The 7,922-nt window shown below is 41.6% G+C and overlaps 1 pseudogene; it reads left to right on the top strand.

Annotated features, from left to right (window-relative positions):
• The first annotated feature begins 5,934 nt into the window (after window positions 1-5,934).
• Window positions 5,935-6,294, top strand: LOC149218798 (protein SGT1 homolog B pseudogene; annotated as a pseudogene).
• Window positions 6,295-7,922: the final 1,628 nt, after the last annotated feature.

Consider the following 7,922-nt stretch of genomic DNA (forward strand, 5'->3'; position numbering starts at 1 on the left):
GCTAGCTGTGAGGGACCTCAATGAAGTGGGCTAATGCTTGGCAGAGGGGGCACAAACCTTCATCCAGTCTCTTAAAAACCCTTTGCTTAGTTTTTTGGAATTAACAGTAAATGTCTTTTCTCTGATCCGACAAATCGGTCAGGGATTTCAACAATTTTGGGGCTAATTCTGTTGCTATAAACATTCTACTTTGTTACCGCTTGGATGAAATTTTGACCACTCTCGAGCGTGGCTGATGTATCTTGAAATTTTATGTCATAGGTAATACTTTCCATCTTATAGGATAGTTGGCCTTGTGGATGTGTTAATAACATTCAATTCTCTCTCTTCATTTTCAAACGTGAATGCACAAACATCTTTATTAGTGTCAATGCTTAAATTTTCAGTGCACTCAGCAATACACACCCACAGTGAGCTATTCAGTGATGAAATATAGAAACCCCCCTCCCCTTCTCTCCCTCGCTCTCTCTTAGGCACACACTATTCTGTTATGCACTCACATCCAGTGTGGCAGCTTTTATAACCTCTGTACTATTATACTTTTGTTTCTTGAACCTCTTTTGGCACTCCTGGTGGCTGTTATGCACTCACAGTTATACACACCCACAGTAAACTACTGAGCGCTGATAGATAGAAATTCTTACCCATTCTCTCTTGCTTTCTCTTAGACACATTGGTGTCAAAATATTAAATTTCTGTTATGCACTCACTACCAGTGGGGCATATTTTATACCCTTTTGTACTTATATATGAATGTGCATTTTGGGGGAGGGGGGATGGGTGGGGGATTGTCTCCAAAAATTTCTACAAAGTCAATGAACGTTCTCACATCTGTATCCCAGTAACATTGACATGATACAAAAATTTTATAGCTACAATGCAAACCTTTCTCGTTATTCTGATTATAAACAAGCCCCATGAAACGTAGAAATTACCCTTGCCGTCCTTGTGACAATTCTCATTCCAGAAAAAGAAAGAAAGTTTCACTATCTCACACAAGAAATATATTGAGTGTAAAAGGCACTAAAAGTCCAGCAAATGATGAAAACCATGCTCAAAAACTAGAGAAGATCTTTGAAGGAAATAGTTCTACAATGGTGACCATATCCCTTCTCAACTATAGAAATTGGCCTTCAGATATGAGAAATGTTGAAATCACCATCTCTGACAAAAAATTTCCTTGCTTCTGCATGTGCTCTTGAAGGCTAAAAGCAGTTCAAAATGGGTAGTTAGGGATTTTTATTTCAATGAGATGCAGGATGGGTTTCTGTCTCGGAAGTATTTCAAATGGATTCCAAATGCAACTATATTGAATCCCGTAGAAACTTAATTTTGTGATTCTGTTTGTAATTGTATTTTTAGGAAGAATAATTTGTTGTCTTACCCTTGTTAGAGAATGTAGTAGGGCAGCTATTAATTCAATTTCTCTTTAATCCTTAAGAATTTCTTGTGAACTCTATTTATTTTGTGTTTCTTTATTAGATTTTTTCATCAAACAATTATCAAGAGCAAAACAATAAAGACAATGGACACAGAAATTAGGCTCCAAGACAGGGCAAAACCCCTCCAAGGGGAAAACCCAAAAAATCTCCTCTTCTTATAGAATTTGCTTCAAATGAGAAAACCAAGACCCAAACCCTAGACCAAGTCCTCCTCCAAGCACCAAGTCAGCCCTCCAAGAAGCCCTTCCAATTAGACCAAAGATTAGCCAAAACAACAAGGAACAATTCTACTCCAACTGGCATCTAACTTCAACTTTGGCCCCCAGCTTCGACCTGCAACTTCAGCCTTGCAGAAACCCTAGCTTCTTCGCACGTGTGAGAAGAAAATAGGCCAAAACATATATTTCTTCTTCTACTTGACTTCTCCTTGCTTTCTAGACCTTCGCTCTTGCTTTCTCCTTATTCCTAGCTTCAAATTGAACTTCTTCTTGAGAGAGATCGAATTGGTGCTTAATGAGGTCGAATCTGCTCTTATTTATAGGCTTTCCTTGAGGTTGAATTTCCTCCTTTAGTCCGACTTGTAGTTTCTAGGGCCGACTTGTGCTTGGAGGTTTCGAGGACATTTTAGACTCAAAATCGATATCTGTTACATGTTACAACTTGCATGATAACGTCTTATATAAATGATAAAGACTTTTGATTCAAGAAAAATATCCTTTTGACATAACAAACCCTAGAAGCATGAAGAACATGCTTGACCTAGATGACCATCAAAATGGAGCATGAAACCCATGCTAAAAAATAATAATTTTCTTTCTTTTTTTTTCTTGTAACATAAGATATACATAATGATTTGAGTACATTGACAATTATGAAGACCAAAACTAGTTACATTTTCCAACACCCTCTTAACTAGGGAGGTATTCATAATTGTACACCTGGTACAAGGTTATTCTTAAACTGAAGAGTTCTCATAAGAAGAATCGGATTGGTAAGCCATCTTTAAACGTCAACATCTTGACCAAGATTGCCATCATAGTAAGGCCTTAACTTCATGAACTCTTTTTTATACAAGAGCATAATGTTGGGAGGCTTTACATGAGATACCACACTACCTCTACAAGGAACATACCCCATTTGGATGTTCAGTAGGTATGTCCTTTTAGGACTATTCTTATCTTGGATTCCCAATCCTCAAAGAGTATCAGTCCTCTTTGACCATTCTTGTCTTTGATATCAATCCAATCCTCAAAGAATGTCGGTCCATTTCCTATCTTGGAATTTATATCCTCAAGGAAATCACATATGCTTATCCAATCTTCCATCCACCATCCTCTCTCCAAGGCCTTTCAGTTAGACTTATGTATGTAAGTCCGGGTCAAATGCATGACACATGAAGAAGAGAATACAAATGTGATGTCCATCATCACTCCCTCTCAATTAGAGAGGACATCCCAATTCCCTCTTGATTGGGGAATAGATCCTTACTCCTATTCTAGGAGACTCCTTTTTTCCCTTTCAATTATAGAGGAGATTCTTGACTTCCTTCCAATTTGGGAAGTCATCATCACAAACTTTATAGCTTGTCTTCATGAATGTATCAACTACTAGTTCTTCATGGAGATAGTTGCATGGCTCCCTCTTTTATTCGTATCTCATTATATCAAGATTTCTTCCTTTTTGTGTATCAAGGAGCCATCTCTTTTCTTTAATCTGTGACAGGGTTCGTGCCATCAAATTTGTACATCACTTTCTTCCAATCGTCATCAATGAAGGCATTATGTTGAGCCTTGTCAAACCTTAAGCTAGTCATAGCTCCCTCATGAAAGTGATATTTGTAGGAACAGTAACATCAGGTTATCTTCTTACAATGCTACCTCTCAATCCCAAGGTGATGATGTGATCACCTTGAATACATAACCCTCCAAGGATTGTCAAGACCATATACTCAATTCATGTGTTCGTTGAATTGAGTTTAGCACCCATAGTTGAACTTGCCTCAACTGTTATCATGCATTCCTACAATATCCTACTAGGTGGCAAAACAATATGTTAACAAAATAACAAATATCGAGATATTAAATATCAGACTTACCCTATTATGATGACCCTTCTCATCAGAGCATCAACTTGAGTTGTTCGAGATCAACATCCTTTCGCATGATCCATATCCATATGAATCTTTCTCCATGTAGTCATTTTAATGAGAGTGACCCTGGATAAAACTTGATTACCAAGTTGTAATATCTTCCTTGGAGTTGTCATTGTTAACATCCTTTCTTTCTTTCAGAGACTATACTTGATGTTGATTAACATCGTCATATGCCATGCAATATTATGAGAGTCTTGATCTCTGTTTATTCCAAAGTATGTCAAATTTCTTCCTTGAGCATCATGCAACCATATGGAAGACTTATTGAGCACACTTTTATATCCAACTCTTTTTGCAAGATTTTTGTAGATATGAACCTTACCCTAGAGAAGAGTTACTTAAAACATGCATACCTTTTCTTCCATACAACCATCTAGCCATCTTTCTTGAATGAGCTTGTTTCTTATAGGTTTCTTTTCCCAAGAGTATAAAGACTTTAATTATGTCCTTCATGCTGAAACTTGACCATCTGCATTCATTCATCCTTCAATAGTATTGTTTCCATACTAGTCATGTCATAATGCTCCTTCTAAGAACCTTCCAAAAATGATGGTTCATATAGGATCGTGATGATCCATCTTTGCAAGATGACTACTTCTAACATGATGTTAGTGTTGATTTTGGGTAGCATCAGATGTGCTCTAACCTTGAAAATTGGTGGAGAGGCTAAGGCACATGAGATCTCCAAGACCCAGAAATCGTTTGGAGAAATTCCACCCCGATGAGGAACTATTAAAATAATTAATATTTCTAATGGGTTCTGAAGTCTAAACTTAGGAAAATAAAAATATTAATGTGTATTAATAAAATATGGGTGAGAAAGTTCTAAGTGACAAGGATCAAGCTAGTTCTAATCTTAGCTGTCAATTAGGGACTTAATCTCGGTTGGTGATTCATCAACAGGAAAAGTATAAGAGGAGGCTTGAGGGTCAGTTGGAGATACATGAAGTGATCAAAGAATTCGATTTTTTGGGCCGAGGTTTGCTGAGGAAATCGAGTTAGTGATCAGATTTGTAGTGAGGGGCAGTTCAGCAAGGGATTTTCATCCGAGGCTGAAGAATAGATAGCAGAGAGGTAGTGCAATGTCGTGAGAGATAGCGCAGGCCCTAGAAGACCTAACGCAGAGGTCGTAAAGCTAATGCAAAGGATGCAGAGGGCTGACGCATTGAGACACAAAAGTCGCAAAGGCTGACGCTGGGGAGATTCTATGGGGCGGACTAGGAGAAGATCAATAGATTCTGAGTCGAGAGAGGGTGACACAATTCCATAGCAGTGCTTGGAGCAGCTTTCACTATCCAGCATAGGGAATAGCCAGAGTCACGGTGGGGTTTGATCATCTGGTTGTTGATTTACCGAATATCTGTCTCCGGATAGAGGTACTACTGCCAAGGATATTCTCTATTGGGTGAGACATTTCTGGCACCCTAGTTGTATGCACAATATCTTTCTAGAGATATCGAAACCGAGTGGCAGTGATACAGCAGGACTAGAGACGAAAGTAGGCACCACGTCCACCGATGGCCAAGCCCTCCGTGGCCCCTTCTGGTGAACGCATTCAATTCTGCCCACGTAACACTGAGATGACATGGCATCCTTCTTCTCAGGTTCTAAGGTTCTCAAGGTTTCAGGGCAGGCTTCTTATTAGGTTTAATTTATCTTTCTGGAGATATCGAAACTGAGCCGCAGCGATACAACAGGACCAGAGGCGGAAGTAGGCACCACGTCCACCGACAGCCAAGCCCTCTGTGGCCCCTTCTGGTGAACGCATTCAATTCTGCCCACGTAACACTAAGACGACATTATTTCGTTTTGCCCACGTAACATTGAGACGACTGGATGTCGGAACAACCTTGATCTCCAGTAGTCACGAGGGCAACCTTCTTCTCAAGTTCTGATGTTCTCAAGGTTTCAGGGCAGGCTTCTTCTCAGGCTTAATTTATCTTTATGGAGATATCGAAATCGAGCGGTAGCGATATAGCAGGACCAGAGGCGAAAGTAGGCACCATGTCCATCGACAGACAAGCCCTCAGTGGCCCCTTCTGGTGAACGCATTCAATTCTGCCCACGTAACACTGAGACGACATTCTTTCTTTCTGCCCACGTAACACTAAGACGACTGGATGTCGGAACAACCTTGATCTCCAGTAGTCACGAGGGCAACCTTCTTCTCAGGTTCTGAGGTTCTCAAGGTTTTAGTGCGGGCTTCTTCTCAGGTTCTCAGTTTCCTTGGTTGATTTTCGCCCACGAACCTTGCCAAATTCTTGTGCAAAATTCGTGAAGCTTGCACCATGCCCACTGTTGCCATCTCGCTAAAATACCAGTCATTTTGTAAGTGCATCAATGGCTGAGGATCTTGAGACGCAAGCTATTGAGGTTGTTAAGGAAGACGAGTTCGAACAGGTCGTCGATTTGTACATGCAGGCCATACACCTGGAACCTTCCAATGTCGGGTTCTATGTTGACAAGGCGTGGGCGAACATTAAGCTCGAGAATTATACAGACACTGTGGCTGATGCAAACTCGGCAATAGAATTGGATCCTTCTCTGGTAAAGGCATATCTTCGTAAGGGTATTGCTTGCTTTTCTGTGGAGGAATATCAAACAGCTATGGCTACATTTAAGGCAGGATCTGTTCTTGATGCCAACAACCCAAAATTTAAGACTTGGATCGATGAATGCGATGCATGGCTAGTTGAGTAGCAACACAACAAGGATCCTGGGGAAGCCGAAACGCCACTGTCCAAAGATTTCAACAACAGAGGTCCATTGAAGTACTTACAACAGTGCCACAATAAAGGTGAGAATGTATACAACCCCACCAATATTGCATTAGAAACAGATTTTGCTTTCTGGACATCCCAAATTAGACAAATTATGAGGAAAATGGAACACCTAGAGGCGGAAAATCGCAGGCTGCGAGCCGACATCGGCACTTTGTCAAACAGAGTTCTATCAGTAGAGGGAGACAACGCATCTATCAGAAAAACACTACAGGAATACTGAGAACAAAGTGCGGGGCAGAATTCCGATGAGATTTTACAGGCGGAGATCAGAGATCTTAAAAGCAAACAGGAGGAAATTAGATCCCAACAAATGTCCTTTAAACAGGAAACAGAGTCGCATATCAGCACATGGGCACAAGTGGTCAAAGGAAAGGACAAGGCCCCTCTGCTCATAGCAGTGGAGGAAGTAGTGCAGGCAAAGTTCGTGGAGGAAAGAACTCGATGAGAAAGAGAATTAAATCTTAGGATAAGAGGACTCCCTACACGCCCCCCCCCCCTCAGCGGACCCAATGGAATTGGGGAACAGGTTTCTATGCGACACTCTCGACATACCAGACATAACTTTGGACAAAGCCTGGATAGGGTAGGACTCTACCCTCTTCCTCAGGTTCTGTGACTCCTTGGATAGACTTCAGGTACTCCGAGCCAAGCAAAAGCTATTCTCTCTTTCGAATAAAGTGTTTTTGGATGGAGACCTCACAAGAGCTCAAGTCGCTGAATTGAAATAGGCCAGGGAACAGGTTGAAGTAGCAAGATAGGGAGGGAAATGGGCAGTGATTAGAAACCTTCGGGCAGTTACTCGGGACACCTTCCCCCCAGGATGGTCATCCCGTTCAGGTAGCTCCAAATGACAGGCCCGAGCGGAGAGGAGGCGGGGCACGGATCTCTCGGTTCACTGCTAGAATGGAAATGGTTCCTTCTGGTCTTCACCGGGGCTACTTTATGAAGCCCTTAGCTCAGCAGACATCCTCCTGGTTACCAAGACTCATGTGAGCCCAGTGCAACCTCTCCCTAACATTACAAGATACTAGTGGATCGCAGTTTGCAAACAGGAGACACGTAGTTTAGGAGGTTTCAAGGGATTAGGGGATGTTGCTTGCCTCGTCTGTGATAGCCTCAGGAGCATAGTATCAGTGGTCGCGACCAATGAATATGCTAGATTCATGTGGATTCAGATCACAGTCAGAACATCACCTCTGAGAGACATTTATGTCGCAGTATGTTACTTCCCACCTATCTCGTCTTCCTATGCTATTCACAATAGCTCAAACAGAGACCCTTTTACAGACTTGTACTCTGACATAACTAGGTTTTCGGCAATAGGGGGCGTCATTCTCACGGGGGACTTCAATGCTCGTACCAAAGTCCTCCAGACTCCCATGCACCACCGGACAGAGGATATATTTTGCACTCGGGGGATTGACCCGACCATGATCGGCATGCATGGAACCTTCGAGGATCACTTGGGACCCACCACAACCTATGGGAGATATCTACTACAATTGTGAGAATCTCATGAGCTGGTTATTCTGAATGGCCTACCAT

This window comes from Pinus tabuliformis, chromosome Q (assembly GCF_031772625.1).
Source record: "Pinus tabuliformis cultivar Carrire ecotype Pingquan chromosome Q, CPIR1, whole genome shotgun sequence".
Classification (NCBI taxonomy): Eukaryota; Viridiplantae; Streptophyta; class Pinopsida; order Pinales; family Pinaceae; genus Pinus; species Pinus tabuliformis.